We start from the raw sequence: 18,794 nt of genomic DNA on the forward strand, positions 1-18,794 counted from the left end.
GAAACTAGAATTCAACTGCAAAAAAGAGGGAAAAAATGCCACAAAAATGTGGAAACTAAACAACATACTCTTAAAGAATGAATGGGTCAAGGAAGAAATAAGTGCAGAGATCAAAAGATATATACAGACAAATGAAAATGACAATACGACATATCAGAATCTATGGGATGCAGCAAAAGCAGTGATAAGAGGGAAGTTCATATCACTTCAGGCCTATATGAACAAACAAGAGAGAGCCCAAGTGAACCACTTAACTCCACACCTTAAGGAACTAGAAAAAGAAGAACAAAGACAACCCAAAACCAGCCGAAGAAAGGAGATAATAAAAATCAGAGCAGAAATAAATGAATTAGAGAACAGAAAAACTAAAAAAAAATTAATAGAACAAGGAGCTGGTTCTTTGAAAAGATCAACAAAATTGACAAACCCTTGGCAAGACTTACCAAGGAAAAAAGAGAAAGAACTCATATAAACAAAATCCAAAATGAAAGAGGAGAAATCACCACGGACACTGTAGATATACAAAGAATTATTGTAGAATACTATGAAAAACTTTATGCCACTAAATTCAACAACCTAGAAGAAATGGATAAATTCCTAGAACAATACAACCTTCCTAGACTGAGTCAAGAAGAAGCAGAAAGCCTAAACAGACCTATCAGTAGAGAAGAAATAGAAAAAAACCATTAAAAACCTCCCCAAAAATAAAAGTCCAGGCCCTGACGGCTATACAAGCGAATTTTATCAAACATTCAAAGAAGACTTGGTTCCTATTCTACTCAAAGTCTTCCAACAAATTGAAGAAGAAGCAATACTTCCAAACACATTTTATGAGGCCAACATAACCCTCATACCAAAACCAGGCAAGGATGGCACAAAAAAAGAAAACTATAGACCAATATCTCTAATGAATACAGATGCTAAAATACTAAACAAAATACTAGCAAATCGAATACAACAACATATTAAAAAAATAATACATCATGATCAAGTGGGATTCATCCCAGAATCTCAAGGATGGTTCAACATACGTAAAACGGTTAACATAATACACCATATCAACAAAACAAAGAACAAGAACCACATGATATTATCAATAGATGCAGAAAAGGGTTTTGATAAAATACAACACAATTTTATGTTTAAGACTCTCAACAAAATGGGTATAGAAGGAAAATATCTCAACATGATAAAGGCCATATATGATAAACCATCAGCTAACATCATACTAAATGGCACAAAACTGAAGGCTTTCCCCCTTAAATCAGGAACAAGACAGGGTTGTCCACTCTCTCCACTCTTATTTAATGTGTTACTAGAGGTTCTTGCCACAGCAATCAGACAAGACAAAGAAATGAAAGGCATCCATATAGGAAAAGAAGAAGTAAAGGTATCACTTTTTGCAGATGATATGATCTTATACATCGAAAACCCCAAAGAATCCACAAAAAGACTACTAGAAACAATAAGCCAATACAGTAAGGTCGCAGGATACAAAATTAACATACAGAAGACAATAGCCTTTCTATATGCCAACAATGAAACATTTGAGAATGAACTCAAAAGAATAATCCCCTTCACGATTGCAACAAAAAAAATAAAATTCCTAGGAATAAACATAACAAAGAATGTAAAGGACTTATACAATGAAAACTATAAACCATTGTTAAGGGAAATCGAAAAAGATATTATGAGATGGAAGAATATTCCTTGTTCTTGGTTAGGTAGAATAAATATAATCAAGATGGCCATATTACCCAAAGCAATATACAAATTTAATGCAATTCCCATCAAAGTTCCAATGACATTTTTTAAAGAAATGTAGCAAAAAATAATCAGATTTATATGGAATTATAAAAAGCCCCGAATAGCCAAAGCAATCCTAAAGAAAAGGAATGAAGCTGGGGCATTACAATACCTGACTTCAAACTATATTATAGGGCCACGACAATCAAAACAGCATGGTATTGGCAGAAAAATAGACACTCAGACCAATGGAACAGAATAGAAAGCCCAGAAATAAAACCACATATATATAGTCAAATAATTTTTAATAAAGGGGCCAACAACACACAATGGAGAAAAGAAAGCCTCTTCAACAAATGGTGCTGGGAAAACTGGAAAGCCACATGCAAAAGAATGAAGCTGGACTACAGTTTGTCCCCCTGTACTAAAATTAACTCAAAATGGATCAAAGATCTAAACATAAGACCTGAAACAATAAAGTACATAGGTACTAAACTCATGGACCTGGGCTTTAAAGAGCATTTTATGAATTTGACTCCACAGGCAAGAGAAGTGAAAGCAAAAATTAATGAATGGGACTACATCAGACTAAGAAGTTTTTGCTCAGCAAGAGAAACTGATAACAAGATAAACAGACAGCCAACTAACTGGGAAATGATATTTTTAAACACCTGCTCAGATAAGGGCCTAATATCCAAAATATACAAAGAACTCATAAAACTCAACAACAAACAAACAAACAATCCAATAAAAAAATGGGAAGAGGATATGAACAGACACTTCTCCCAGGAAGAAATACAAATGGCCAACAGATATATGAAAAGGTGCTCATCTTCTTTAGTTATTAGAGAAATGCAAATCAAAACTGCAATGAGATACCACCTCACACCTGTTAGATTAGCTATTATTAACAAGACAGGTAATAGCAAATGTTGGAGAGGTTGTGGAGAAAAAGGAACCCTCATCCACTGTTGGTGGGAATGTAAAGTAGTACAACCATTATGGAAGAAAGTATGGTGGTTCCTCAAAAAACTGAAAATAGAACTACCTTATGACTCAGCAATCCCTTTACTGGGTATATACCCCCAAAACTCAGAAACATTGACTCGTAAAGACACATGCAGCCCCATGTTCATTGCAGCATTGTTCACAGTGGCCAGGACATGGAAACAACCAAAAAGCCCATCAATAGATGACTGGATAAAGAAGATGTGGCACATATACACTATGGAATACTACTCAGCCATAAGAAATGATGATATCGGATCATTTATAGCAAAATGGTGGGATCTTGACAACATTATACGGAGTGAAATAAGTAAATCAGAAAAAACCAGGAACTGCATTATTCCATACGTAGATGGGACATAAAAGTGAGACTAAGAGACATTGATAAGAGTGTGGTGGTTACGGGGGGAGGGGGGAGAGGGAGAGGGAAGGGGGAGGGGGAGGGGCACAAAGAGAACTAGATAGAGGGTGACAGAGGACAATCTGACTTTGGGTGATGGGTATGCAACATAATTGAATGACAAGATAACCTGGACATGTTATCTTTGAATATATGTATCTTGATTTACTGATGTCACCCCATTAAAAATAAATAAAATTAAATAAAATTAAAAAAATAAAAATAAATAAAGTGAATAAAATAATTTAAAAAGCAGGAAAGTTTTGTGGCATAGACCAGTGATGATGATGTGCCGTAAACTGAGAAATATTATTTGTTCAACACACTGCAACTGAATTTCAACTTTAAAAGAAAATTTTAGTAATAAAAAATTATACTAATAAGTAAAACAGAAAGACTGATCCATAGAGAGCCAGCTGACAGCTGTCAGTGGGAGGTGAAGGGATAGAGCAAAAATGGACAAAAACCTCATGGACAAGAATAAAAGTGTGGTGATTGCTGGGCAGGAGGAGTAGGGAGAGGTGGAGGAGAATATGGGGGATAAATGGTGACGGATGAAGACTTGACTTGGGCAAATGGACTCACAATATGGTATGCAGAGATGTGTTGTAGAATCAGGCACCTGAAACCTGTATAATTATATTAACCAGTTCTACCCCAATAAAATTCAATTAAAAAATTCAGAGAAAGTCCTGACTTAAAAATCTTAAATAAAAATTTCACAACATAAAAGACATACTGCACATGCAATACAAAAGAAAAAACCGAAAAAAAAAAAAGACCAGAAGAGGTAGTTTATTTCAGAAAGTGTATTACATAAAAAATAAAGAGTCCCTGGCCGGTTGGCTCAGTGGTAGAGCGTCGGTTTGGTATGCAGGAGTCCCGGGTTATATTCCCAGCCAGGGCACACAGGAGAGGCGCCCATCTGCTTCTCCACCCCAACCCCTCTCCTTCCTCTCTGTCTTTCTCTTCCCCTCCTGCAGCCGAGGCTCCATTGGAGCAAAGATGGCCCGGCCACTGAGGATAGCTCTGTGGCCTCTGCCTCAGGCGCTAGGATGGCTCTGGATGCAACAGAGCGATGCCCCAGAGGGACAGAGCATCGCCCCCTGGTGGGCATGCCGGGTGAATCCTGGTCGGGCGCATGCAGGAGTCTGTCTGACTGCCTCTCTGTTTCCAGCTTTGGAAAAATGCAAAAAAATAAAGAAATTCAGGAAAATAATATGAATAAATAGAAAATAATATAAAGACATCATAACTGCTGTTCATAAAAATTATGTGTTAACATGACTTTTGTGTTTGAAATCTTTAGAAATGAAAAGGAAGAGGAAATTGCCTTAAATTTTATGTATCAAATCTAAAGATTTTAGTGACGCACCTGCTATTTATACAGGATGTGGCAAAAGTAGGTTTACAGTTGTTTGTATGGAAAATAATGCAATAATTTATAAATAATAATAGAAGAAGAAATTTAGTGTTTCACATACAACTGTAAACTTATTTTTTTTACCCTACCCTGTACAGGAATATAGGAGAAATCAGAGATGACACTGAGGTAAAAAGAAGAAAAACATGAATAGTATACCCCGTAAAAAGAAGAAATGAGCAATTCTTTCAAACATCAACTTATATATTTATTGCTTATCTTGTCCACAAGACTATATGTATTATGAAGGCAGAGATCTTGTCTGCCTCACTTACTTCAGAACCCAAGCATCGAGCCCAGTGTTGATCTGTGCCTGAAACAGTGGGCACCTAATAACTGAGGTGCATTGTTGGGATAGAGAACAATATAAAGAGGAGAGTTATACAAGCTGGCATGACATTTCCATGTAGGCAAGTAGAAGTATGGGGTGTTAGAGGAACTACATCTTCTTCCTAAACCATTTGCTTAACTTACACTTTTAAATGTGACATGAGGCACCAGGGGAAAATAGGATGAAGATATTATTGTTCCTTATCTTCTCTGATTACTAGAAAACATGATCTCTGTTCTTATGTTTTCTTTATGCCAAAGAATAACATGTATAAAATTAGACATTTTATAATTTTAAAATTACCTTAATCTGTATAAAATGACATGGTTTATTCAGATTGCATGACCCTTTATATTCTAAATTTCTATTGAAATACTCACAAATGAGTAACGACGATAGGTGATCTATACATGAGTGCAGTCCTTCCAGCTACTTGGCATTAAAGTTATTTTATGCAAGCATAGTGTTCCTCCCTGTCTGTTAAGGACTGACAAGAACATTTATCTTTTCTCATGTGGAGATGCTGATAACTCACTTCCACAGTCATGAAGTTTTAACACAAAATATCAGCTATCTTGGATTTCTTTTTCGCTTCCCCTATGTTAGCTGCTTGGAGAGAATACAGAAAAAGTGGAGAGTAGCATTAATTCACAATATAAAATAAATCATTTTTGGATAATTATTCTGTGTTAGAATATTAAAATACTCCCAGTTACAATGACAAATTCAGCAATACATGTTTCTAAGCACCTGGTCATTACATACTTTTGTTACCATGGCTATGGTTTCCTCTGGTGTATGCCAGCCATGCATGTGCACGCACATACACAAATATTATAGGACAGCATGTCTACTGGTTAGAAACTAGGCACTGAGGTCAGAGTGTTTTTGCATTTTAATCTGAGTCCCATTATTTATTCACCTTTTAACCATGAGTATGATACCTGTTTATTCTTCATTTTCCTCACTGTAAATTTAATATGTATAGAACCATAATATATTAATAAAAATTAATAGAATTAATATTTGTAAAGTCCTGCAACAAGCTCCCAGCATAGTGTAAGGACTAAATAAATGTATGCTAATATCATGTGTGTGGTTTTGTGTGTATGCATATGTACATATATATATGCATACAAATGATAGAATTGCATACTGCTAACTGAATTTGGCAAAATTAGGTGGAAGTCTGGAGTTGAATTTCATTAAGGTTCAATTTTAAATATTTCCTTCATTTACATGCATCAGCTTCTCCTTATAAATTTTAATTTCAATAAATGAGAATGTATAAATACCTATATATTATAAGCAAATAAAATATTTAGGTAAAAGATTGCTTTTACCACTGAGAGAAAATGCTTCAGGCTCCATATATCTAATAATTAGGGTGACCACATCATCCATACTAGGGAAGTTTAAGAATAAAACGTGCGTGCTTTAATAATCACTCAGGCACACAAGGAAGAATTATTGCCCTACTCAAAATCTAAGAAAATGCAGTAAATGAGAAGCACACCTTTTACATGTTCCAAGGACAAAAGCATTTTAAAAACGTGACACCAACTTTTCTTGGTGAAATAGTGTCATCTATTTATGCTATGTGTACAGCTCAAGTTGAATTTGTAACTCAGGTTGAACTGTCAATTTTTCATTTTCAGATTTTTTTATTATTATTATACATAATGCCTGTGTCTCACAGTTGAAAACAATTGTTCTAAAGTTCCAGTGCTGCTAAAGTACAGCTGCCAGGATTTACTGTGGATCACGTTGTGTGAGGCTTTTTTTCAGCTGTCTTTTGAGTCCCCTGAAACTAATGCTCAGTCTATATTAATGTCTCGGTCCCGTGAAAGCTCAGCCTATTCTCTCCTATAATTAATCTTGCAGGTACTGCCTTGACATTATTGGTTCACCAACAGAGCAGAACTGCTTCAGCCATCAATAATAATTCAGCACATTAGGTTGAGGCCTAGAAGGGGCCACAGAGGTAGCCAGATCTGCACAATCTCCTGCACTTTTCTCCAGTTGACAGAAAATTCTGCAATTGAAACTAGTTGTTTTGGTGGTTGGATAATTTGTAATAGAGGGGTCTTGGTGTTACTAATTGTTTTGCGTTATGCTTTTCTCCGAATGTAGCCACTACTTGGCACAATGGGAGTGATTGTCTGTTTACTGAATCTTAATATTGAGGCTGTTACAAATTGTCTTTCACAGATGGTGGGAGCTTTTCAGATCGAGAGAGGCAGGGAATTTATTACTCAATATTTCTGTATTACTGATTGGGACGTGAGGAGCATAGACAATCTGTCTTACTGCAGGGTTTGCTGCATGGTTTTTTCCCTCTGCAAAATTATGGCTGGCTCTAGACGTTTTTCTCATTTTGTATAGATAGCAGCTGTGTAATTTCAAGCAGAATGTTTGCTTTGATCCGTTTTCCTTTAATTGAAATCCACAATTATGAGATTTGTGTTTTTTTATGTTTGCAAGTTTATTGGTTTAATCTGCAAAATGTGCTGTCTTGCTGTCTTATACAGTTAAAGGCTACAGCAGAGTTGGGACTTAAATGACAAATATTGGTAGGAGGGGCATTTTCTCTTTTTAGTTGGCTGCAGAAACAAACCAATAGATAGTTTTTCCTTCAGATAGCAGGTTATAAGACAACTGATAAAACTGTCATTCTGTAGAATTTAAAGCATTGTCTCTAATACACACACACACATATATTTCTAAAACTGTGTAGTATATGTGTGTATGTATATATGTATGTTTAGAATGGAAGGGTAGTTGACTGACCATAAGAACATCTCTTTGAAATAGTAACTATTGATGGTCCCTGATTTATGATGATTTGACTTAATACTTTTCAACTTTACAATGATGTGAAAGTTATATTCAGTAGAAACTATACTTCAAATTTTAAATTTTGGTTTTTTTTCTAGGACTACTGGTATGCAGTATGATACTATCTCATGATGTTGTGCAGTGGCAGCTACATGATTCTGTCCAACTGTAGGCTAATATACGTGTCTGGGCCTGTTTAGGCAGGCTAAACTAAGCTATGATGCCATGTAGATTAGGTGCATTAAATAAATTTTCAACTTAGGAGAAGGTTTATGGTATGTAAACCTACCATAACCCAAGGAGCATTTGTAGTATCATTCACAGAAGGTCAGTCTTCTCAGCACATTTTAGGGAAAAGAGAATGAAATAATTATAAAATTGAAACAAGAACAGGATTGCTTGGTCTTTGAGATAGTTTCCCAACAAATAGCTTCAATGATTGCATGTCAATATTCTCTACCAAGGGAATGAGTCACAGTTTTTCTAAATGATATATATCCAGATGTTTAGTTATTTCTGGTTAAATAGAAGAAAAATAAAAGTTTAAATGGCAAAGATTCTATTTAATCAAATGTTTTAAAACTTTGATATTTTTTACAAACTTCTCAAAATCAAAGTCTAAGTAAAGTCTGTTGACCTTGGAATAACTTGGCATTTTTTAGAGGCTCCCTGAAACATTTCAAAGATTTGGTTTCTTTCTTCTTTTAAAAACGATATATTAATGTAATTAGGCTTATTTGATATATTAGAATATATGTGAAGCATTGTCAAATAAGAAATTATGCTAAACACTCTTTAGGAAATATTTATATGAAAATTATTAATATAAATGTTTCAGAAGTTATGTAAAATTCCTAAAAATATGATATGTCCTCATATATTATCAGTCATATATGTTTTATTTATTTATTTTTTTATTGAGTTTATTGGGCTGACATTGATTAATACAATTATATAGGATTCAGGTGTACAATTCTTTAATACATCATCTGTATATTGTAGTATGTGTTCACCATCCCAAGTCAAGTCTCTTTCCATCACCATTTATCTGCTCATACTCTCCTCTACCCCTCCTCATTCCCCTTTGCCTTTGATAACTACCATGCTGTTTTCTGTGTCTTTGTTTTTTTCAGGGGTCCCCAAACTTTTTACACAGGGGGCCAGTTCACTGTCCCTCAGACTGTTGGAGGGCCACCACATACAGTGCTCCTCTCACTGACCACCAATGAAAGAGGTGCCCCTTCTGTGCGTGCAACGGGGGCTGGATAAATGGCCTCAGGGGGCCGCATGCGGCTCGTAGGCCATAGTTTGGGGACACCTGTGTAGATTATATTAAAGGTAAAGACAAATTTTTGTTTATAGTTACTTATTAACAGCAGACCATTAATCAAAAACAAGTTTGTCTTTTTACTGAAGAAAAGTAAATGCTAATTTTGCATCCATATACTTTTTATATTAAATCTTATTAATATATAAAAATAAGAAAATAGAAAATAATGAGATCTTGTCTCCAAGTTTGCATTCTTTGACTCATAAATCTGTTATAAACTCTATGTAATTTTTTTAACAATTATTGCTAATATTTTATGTTTAAATTATTTTTTTCTGGCACAGTATAGAGAATTTTAATCTGCAACTCAGGACTATGTCTATAGAAAGAAAATCCCATATTTACCGGTATTAGGCCAATTAGTTTGTAAATGAATTTAGCTTTCTATATAACACCCTCATCCCACTTCAACTAACTGAATTGGTTTCACAGTTGTGGTGTCATTTGGGCATTTCTCTTAAATGTTCATGAATAATTAATTCACTTCAGCTTTGTAAATCAAGGGATAATTCACAAAATTCTTCCATTTGTTAATTTTTATGAGGAAGGGGCAAGCAAAACAGGTGATTATATGAATATTGTAGAAGCTTTAGAACTTCACATTATAAATTGAGTGGATCTCCAATTTATTATGTGGCTTTGTCATTATTATATAGTGAAGTCTATAATCATGCAAATGATTATATTCTTTACATATTCTATATATTATTCTATATATTTATTCTATATATTATTTAAACTGAATCTGCATGGGTTATATATTTTGAATTCAAACAATATTTATATATTTCTTTATATGCTGGGAACATGGATTCTAGGAATAAAAATTTTTCTAAAAATAAGACATTTAATAGACCACTGCAAGGTGCCAATACAAAATTAGAAAATATTTCTTGGTGTTCTCATTTTCTTAATGATTCTGATTTAATCAAATTTTCTGTCTTCTGAGAGTTTATTTAGAACAAACACTTGGTAATTTTATATAGTTGCATTTTACAAATTTAAAAAATGTGGCTAATGAATCTTAAATGATCTGCTCAAGATTGTCTAGAAAACTAAGAAAGAAAAACAGAATTTAAACTCTAATCTTTGAATATTTCTACAAACTTTATGTTTTACCTAATATGGCCCTGTTTTCCCAGGGCATGTGATGACTGAAGAAATTAACACCTGGCTTGTATTATGGAATGAGGGCCCACGAAGCTTAAGGACACTGGTAGCCTGACAATGTGCGAAAAGCTGGGTGGGAGAAAACATAGTGGGATCTGGAAACAGGTAAAAAAGAAAAAGAGACTGAAAGTTGAAGAAGTCTAATGATAAACTCCTTATTCATGTTTTAATGGGTAAATTCAGCCCATACATGAATAAAAAGTATCCTTATGAGTAAAGTATTAATTTTTTTCTTTGAATCATGTTCCTTTTTTTTGTTTCCTACATGCAAGTTGAATTTTATTTATTAGGTATGATATCAACTCTTATGAGAAATAATCATTTAAGAACTGTAGAAGGTAACATTGCTCTACACCTGGCTTTATTCACACCATTAGAGGAAATATTTTCTCTCTTGTTGTTTCTAACTGTGGCTGATAGAATAAGAAACTTCTACTCATTCCTCCAGAGAGTACAGTTAGAAAAATAACTCTATCATTTCTGCTCTCTCATTTTTTTCTTTCCTAGAATTATCAGATTGGTGAGAATGAAACAAAAATGTTTACAGTCACTGCTTCTTTGGGGAGATACTGTTCTCTGTTATTTTATGTTTCTCAATTTAGTGAGTATACTAGGGCAGGTTTTGACCCCTACCATTTAGAGCACCTTGTTAGGACATGCATATGTTGATTTCTGAGAATAAAATGGTTAATATGGCCAGAGACCATGCTGTATTGTTTGATTCACCTTTGTTGGTAATAAAGCTGTTCATGTTTAAGACCTTTGCATCTATTCCTTTAGATCATGACTCTTACCTTGCATTACCCCAAAATGTAGTAAGATATATTGATATATCTTAGTGGTTAAGCTGTTGCATATTTTTCCAGGCCACTAATTATGTATATTCTGGTTGTTTCCAGTGGGGTATGCATTGGAAATTGGGTACTAAAGAAGTGATATTAAAATGAAATTCTTTGTTAACAAGTTGTTATGCTTTTAGAAGTACATTTTGAATTTAATTTTGAGATTAATGGTTAAGTCAAGTCGCATGTACACATTCAATTTTGTTCCATATAACCAACCACATTCCCATTACTAAGGTCATACCAATTTATAATGCCACAAATAAGAGTAGAGAGTGCTTATTTGCCCATACTCTCACCAAACCTTATTTTTATAAAATGTTTTCAATATTTTCATTGTAATGGACTTTAACTCTTTTACCCTTTGCTGTTTCTAACTTCCTTGTTATCAACAACAGTATTATTTTTGGTCACAGATATATTTCTTTAGCTCTTGAATTTCTCATTTCGTTTTATTTTTTTGTCTTATTGATTTATGCATTTTGATCCAACTAAATTATTGTTCCCATTTAATTTTTCTGTCGTATTATTCATGGGCCATTTTGTCATTATTTGTGATTTTATTATAGAATGGATTCCTAATACGTTGCTTGCATGTTTTCTTTATTGCCTTGTCTTGTCTTCTTACTGTAAAATAATTTTACACTTACCATGATTTTCAGGCTTCCCAACTTAAAAGAGACAGCTCATCAACTCAGATGTATTCTGGTGAATTTGTCTCCACATTTTTACATTGAGTTACAATTTGAGGTTTGGGTTTTGAAATGTGTCCATCTAGCCTGTATGGGTAGGAAACAGGCATGTGAACTCATTGGTGTGCAGTCATGGTTAAAGAGCCTGGACTCTTGTTCTCACATCTAAAATTGTATTAAAATCCAATATAAGGGCTTGCTCCATCTTTCTCAGAGGAAGTTTTATTTCCCTGGAGAAATAGAATTGCTTTTGAATCACTTCCCTAATTTAGCATAAAGCTCCAAGCCTTTGCCTGTATCATCAAGCCATCTCAGAAATTTCCATTTCCCCATTTCTCCAGTCTCTTCCCAGCACTTCCTTCTTCTCTGCACTACTACAAGCCTTAGAGGAGAAGAAAGATTTGCTTAAGTATGATATCTTATCTTGTGTGCCAGCACAGCCTGTTCATTCAAAGTTTTATCTATTTTTTTTCTATATAATGTGAGAAACATAGGTTCTGAGGGTGTTTATGATGGTGCCTTATTTCTTCTCTGTTTCCTTTCTGGCTTGAAGACATCCAAATGATAAGCTGTAACTATTTTTCTTTTTGTAATTGGAAATAAAAGTTAATTTTTCATGGAATTTATCTGGTGTCACTCAGGTTTCCCTGTCTTTAAATAGAAGTATTTATGACATGTTCTCTGAACTTGGTCTAAAAATGATAGATGCCATATTCTTCCTCAAAGGCTCATTCCCCATCACATTTCTATATAGACTGAGTTTGAGAATTAAAGCCCTGTATGCACACTATTTTGATGGGAGACATATTTCTTTATATTCCTCTATAATCTCTTATTATGCATCTCCTAATAGTCACTAAGGTGAACCCTGACCTGCCATTCTTTCCCTTCTCTGCATTCCACTAAAAGCCATCTTCTAATAGAACTGAATTTACCCTCATTTTAGTATACTGAAAACAAAACCCACAAAACACAGCTATTGACTTATTCAGAACTGGTGTCAAATCTTAGTTTGCCATCTGCTTATTGTCTGAAATGGAGCAGTTTCCTGAACAACTCGGAGAATGTTTCCTTAAAAAGTTATATGGCCATCATGTTATGTACTTCACAGAAATTTTGTAATGCATAATTGAGATAATTTATCAAGGTAGTGATAAACAATTAAACAAGAAACATGCTTTTCCATATTTTACATTTTTCTAAACCAATTAATTTTTTGTACCATATTTCATTTTGTATAAATACTACTTTCATTTTATATAAATATTTGTATACACACCATATCGGTAATCTGAAATGTGATGTTTACAACTTCATCTTTAAGAATTAATAGAGATGCATTCTTGGCTTTTATTTTTATAATATAGTTGATATAAATAAAACTTTTAGGTGGAAATTAATTTTGCTTTAATCCACTGTTGAAAAAACATCTACAATTTAGTATATAGTAATTTCTTAGAAGGGTGAACTGCTTTGCCAAGTACTTAAAAGAATAGATACTTGGGCCCTAGTTGGGTGGTTCAATAGATTAAGTCTCGACCTAACATAATAGAGGTTTCCAGCTCAACTGAGGTCAGGGAATGTACGAGAAGCAATCAGGGTACACACCTAAATGGAACAACTAAACAGCAACTTGTTGCTTCTCTCCTCCTCTCTTTGTCTCTCTCTTCTCTCACCCTTCTACCTCCACCCCATCCCCATTGCTTCTCTTTCTGTGTCCCTTCCTCTCCCTCTCAAAATTAATAGAAAAAAATTAAATAATAGATAGTTGGGTTTCAGACATTGTCAGAATAATGACATTATCTGAGGCCTCAAGTTTTTGATATCCAAGCAAATGTCACTTTTTAAGTAAGGTTTCCTAATGTTTCTGAGAATATTGTCAAGAAAGACTAACATTTTATAACAGATGTTGAAATTTTATTATTTTATTACACCAAGCTAATTTGACTGCTATGTATTTAATTTAATCATACAACAGTTATAGGTTTGCTTCCATCAGGGAGAGAATATTGGTAATGAGAATTTTCACCGTAATTTTTCTTTTTAATATTGTAATTTTATAAAATTGTCTAGAAATTGCTTTAGAAAACAAACAACATTTTGCATTTTATTCTGTACTTTTTGTTGGCTCTTCTTGTTCTACCTTCTAAAAATTCTCAAAGTAGTTTGAGTGGTGCCATAAAAATTTTAGTTGAAAAGTAATAATTTTATAATCTTTAAAAATTTAGATAGCTGAGTTTCTGAAGTTAATCTTTTTTCCCCAAGAAAACAATATACTGTTATTCTGCCAATAGATTCACTTTCACCATGGAAAAAAACTGTATCTTATAAAGGTCCAAGAAATATTGATGGAAATCTGGTTATAGGCATTTTAACATTTTTAGTTTAGATTTTCCTCATTTTACCAGCATGTAGTTACTTAAAACATATACAAAATACTGAGAATCATTTACGTTTAATATGAATATTGAAACAACATGCAATATTGTCATGAAGAATAAGTTTGGTTTTGGTTCTCATCTTTTTTATATGTTCTTTCTGTACTCTCCCTTTTGCTGTGTATATTTTGTTATGTCTTCTCTAATATTCCCCTCTCATTTTTGGTCAATTACTTTTAAATAATACATGCAAAAATGTGATATTTTGGCAAAGAATTTAAATTATTTCATCTTTTCCCTTTATTTCTCAATGTCCTGTTATATTTTAAAGTTTATATTGAGATATTTTATTAATATTTTATATAACATTATTTATCTCTTATGACATACATTGTGTATAGTAGTTCTACATTATTTTTATCAATTAATAAGGGTGTTCATATCCACTTCTTTCCCATTTATTTACCCATAGCAAGATATTTTTCTTTTTTTTTTAGATTTTATTTATTCATTTTTAGAGATAGAGAGAGAGAGAAGTAGGAGAGAAGAGCAGAAAGCATCAACTCCCACATGTGCCTTTACCAGGCAAGCCCAGGGTTTCAAACCAGTGACCTCAGCATTCCATGCTGATGTTTTATCCACTGCTCCACCACAGGTCAGGCACAAGGTATTTTTCATTTACTTTAGCACTCATTTTTTTTCTGAAGAACTATTATTGAATTTATTTCACATTGCTAATTTTCATATGGCACTTAATATATTTCTTAAAATCATTTCTGATGTCATTCACATCCTTTTCCAGTTCATTCCACTGTTCATTCTCCTTACCTTACTCTTTTCTTATATTGCTGCTTCAAGTTTATTGAGGCCACATATTTAATTGTTAAAACATATTCTAAAATGTTTTTGTGATAAAGCATTTTCAATATCATTTCTCTCAATGCCTAATAAAGATTTGTGTAATGTTATTGTTCTCAAATTCCTCTTTTTTAATCAGCACTACACATTTTGTGTAGGTGCATGTGCTTATTTTTCTAGTTAATCCATTTTTATTTACATTACCTGAAATTATAAGTACTTATATCACACTGGGTATATTTTATAATAGAACAGGGGGAAAAGTTAGCATAGCCTCTAATCATTACTGAGTTGGTATAAGCAAGAGTGTAAGACCTGAGAAAAAGCTGAACTGCCTTGTTTCATTGTCTCCATGGAATAATATGCTTAAAGGTCAGGTGGAGCCGCAGAAGACTTGGGTTACATTACTGTTTAGGAAACTGTGAACAAAATGCTTCTGCATTTTTATGGACCTTGACTTGGGGAGATGAGAGTACAGAGGGGAACGGTGGGTAGAAGGAGAGCTCAGAGTGCAAAATACAGAATACGAGGTCAGAGTGAGGAAAAAAGTCTTCAGTGTTTCCCATTGTTCCCCATATAGAGGGTTCAGCAGAGGTACCTGATGAAGACTTCTGTTCTAAATATCAGACAAAGAAAAGTACAAAAGATAGCACTGTAAATATATGAAAGAGCATGACCAGCCTGAGGATGAGATCTTGAGTGTTACTTTTTTCAGGGGATGCAATGCATTAGCTGTTCTCCAAGTCCAGTGAGGTGGGGAATAGAGAAAACTTTTCCCATGAGGCCTGTCCGGTAGAGCTTTTATAATTGTCCAAGGTCAGCTCTGAAAAGTCACACTCAGGATTTTAACTAGTAGCCAAACTTCTCAATACAGAGTGATTTTTATGCCAATATATTTTGGAAGATTTAGACATATATATACAAAATAAATGGAAAATTAATACAAATACAAATTGTATATTTAATCAGTCTTATTTCTATAAAAGAAACTGAATCTATATATTAAAATATTTTTCAAAAGAAATTTTTCCAAAATTTGCTAGGACTTTACTGGAAACTTTCTCAAATAATTAAAGAAAAAAAGCCTTTTAAAGAAAATTATTAGAAAATCAGGAATACAGTTAATAATTATAACCCTGTCTTTATCAAGTATCATTATCTTAATCATAAAACCAGATGAAAATAGCACCAGGAAAAAAATTACAAATAGACCTATCTCAGGAACATGGATGGAAAAAATCCAAAATCTGACAACATGTGAAAAAGTTAAAAATCACAACCAAATATGTTCAACCTAGCATATTAGAATTGTTTTAACATTATTAATTAAACCTTTATAACTCACTATCTTAAAAAATAAAGAAAAAATTAGATCTTCAATAAATTGAGAAAATAAGTTTTAAAAGTTCTACATCTATTTATTATAAAAGGTACTAATCAGAAAATTTTGTTATTCAATAAATAGCACCTACAAAACTCTACCAAAAATTTGTATTTACTTTTTATATATTGAGAGCTTTTTTTCTGAGATTTGAAATGGGAAAATGATGTCTCTTATCCCCAATTAACATTGTATTTGGAGTTGAAACCATGCATGCAATGAGGAGGGTGAATATTTAGACATATAGATGAATGAATGGATAGATGTTGGAAGGAATAAATGACTGTCATAATACATTACGAAATTGTACCTTGACAAAAAGTCATAAAGCAGATACTAAGTCTTTTAGTAACTAAAGTAAGTGGCCAACTAATTTCTATGAGGTAGATATGAAGGAGAATTGAGTAAAGTTAATCCAGAAATGATAAGATCAAAGAATGCGACTATACATGAAAGTGGAGGAAAAATAGTTTGAAGGCATCATGGAGAAACACTAAGCAAATCTGACGTGCATGTTACACTGAAAAATCATCAAATCTAGATGAATATTGTGGATAATATTAGGAAGTTTTAAGTTTATGTGTCATAAAAATTGTGATCATTGGAATTCAAGTAAGTCTTCTCCATTTTGCAGAATCAATATCTACAATAGTAATGAGGGGCTTTCTTATTTTATATATAAAACTTTTATATTGATTATTTTGAGTGTCAGTTTTTTTCCTTGATTGGATACATACTAACATGGTTTTTTTTTGAAAATTATACCATATAAATTTCAATCCTTGCTTCATAACTAATTATATTTAAGTTTCTACATCTCTACAATACAGAGGTAGTAAATAATATTTGGGTATTTTTTTTTATCAAGGTATGCTATAATTTAAGGCTATTGTGTTAATTCCTTGTATGTTTATTCAATACTGCAATAGCATCCTATGATGAGTTTATTTTGTTGGAGTATAAACTGAGACACATTAATATTTTCAAGACTTTGAGAATACAGGAGGTCCTCGGGCTATGACAGTCTATATACAAATTTTGAGTTTACAATGCTCACTCCCATAAAAACTTAAAAAATTGAGATGTGAGTATGTTCGGCTTACACTGTTAGCCCTTAATGTAACTGAGAAGGACAAGAACCTGACACTCATAGACTTTTGGAAGTCATATAACATTTACAATGCTCTACAAGACATTGCTTTTGTCTGGGATGAAATGAGGCAAACCAACTTAAATGGTATGTGGAAAAAAACTGTTGTCCCAGTTTGTGTAGACTTCCATGTCTTTAAAGAGTCAGTGGAGGCTGTAACAGAGAAGGTTGTTGCCATGGGTAAACAGCTTAAATTGGAGGTAGAGGCTGAGGATGTCACAGAGCTACTGGCATGATATGGAGAGGAGCTGTCTGCTAAGGATCTTATTCAGCTGGAGAAGCAGCTGATTGAAAAGGAAGAGATAGAAACCCCAGAACCCAAGAGATTTTACTACCAAGGGATTGACAGAAGGTTCTTCTATGGTAGAGGATAGGTTGGCAAAATTTCAGGCTGAGGACCCCAGTTATGACAGATTCATTAAGGTCTATAGAGCTGTTATGGATGCCTTGCAATGCTATAGGCAGATTTTGGAAGAGAAGAAATCATCAACCTTCCAGATTATCCTGAAACAATTTTTTAAGAAGATAGAAAGGCCTATAACAGATTCTGTTTCCTCTACATCAGCTTCTTGTCGAGTTGAAACACCTGTAATATAGGTAGAATCATCCACAGCGTCTCCTACATGTTCCTTAGACAATCCTGATTCACCTGACCCAGTATCTCCAGCACCTTCTGCAGGTTTTCCTGCCTCTCCAGCTTCCTCCTCCCAATAGGTCACTCTCTCCCACCTTGCAATGCCCCTTCCAGTGTGCAAGCCAGCTACAGAAATAAAGGTAAGGAATTTTTTTACACTCAATTTTTGTCATTTTTTCTGTTACTACAGAACAGTGTACAGTACAGTACATTTATGTTCTTTTCCTTTATCTGTGGCTTAGTTATGTTTTTATGTTCTAGGTTGTATTTGACAACTGTGTTAGGATAGATAAGTGACTTAGGCTACATGTTTCAACTTACACCAAAATTCAGGTTATGTCACTGATGTAGGAATGGAACTGTGTCGTAACCCGATGACCCCCTGTACATTGTATCACACTGAGCAGAGCCAAATCAGAAGTGGTTAGAAGCACTCCCTGGTAGGTGCTAAGGGAGAACTTTTATGTAGAAGACATAAAGCAAATCAACAAAATCATTTGATTGGCTATTACTTAAGAAGTTGCCTTGATTGAGAAAGCCTAGTTGGTTGTTTATAATTGCTTTTTCTTAAGTTTCATTTTCTCAGATTTGAGTGAATTGAATTTGGCCTAGG

The sequence above is a fragment of the Saccopteryx leptura genome, chromosome 6 (assembly GCF_036850995.1).
Source record: "Saccopteryx leptura isolate mSacLep1 chromosome 6, mSacLep1_pri_phased_curated, whole genome shotgun sequence".
Lineage (NCBI taxonomy): Eukaryota > Metazoa > Chordata > Mammalia > Chiroptera > Emballonuridae > Saccopteryx > Saccopteryx leptura.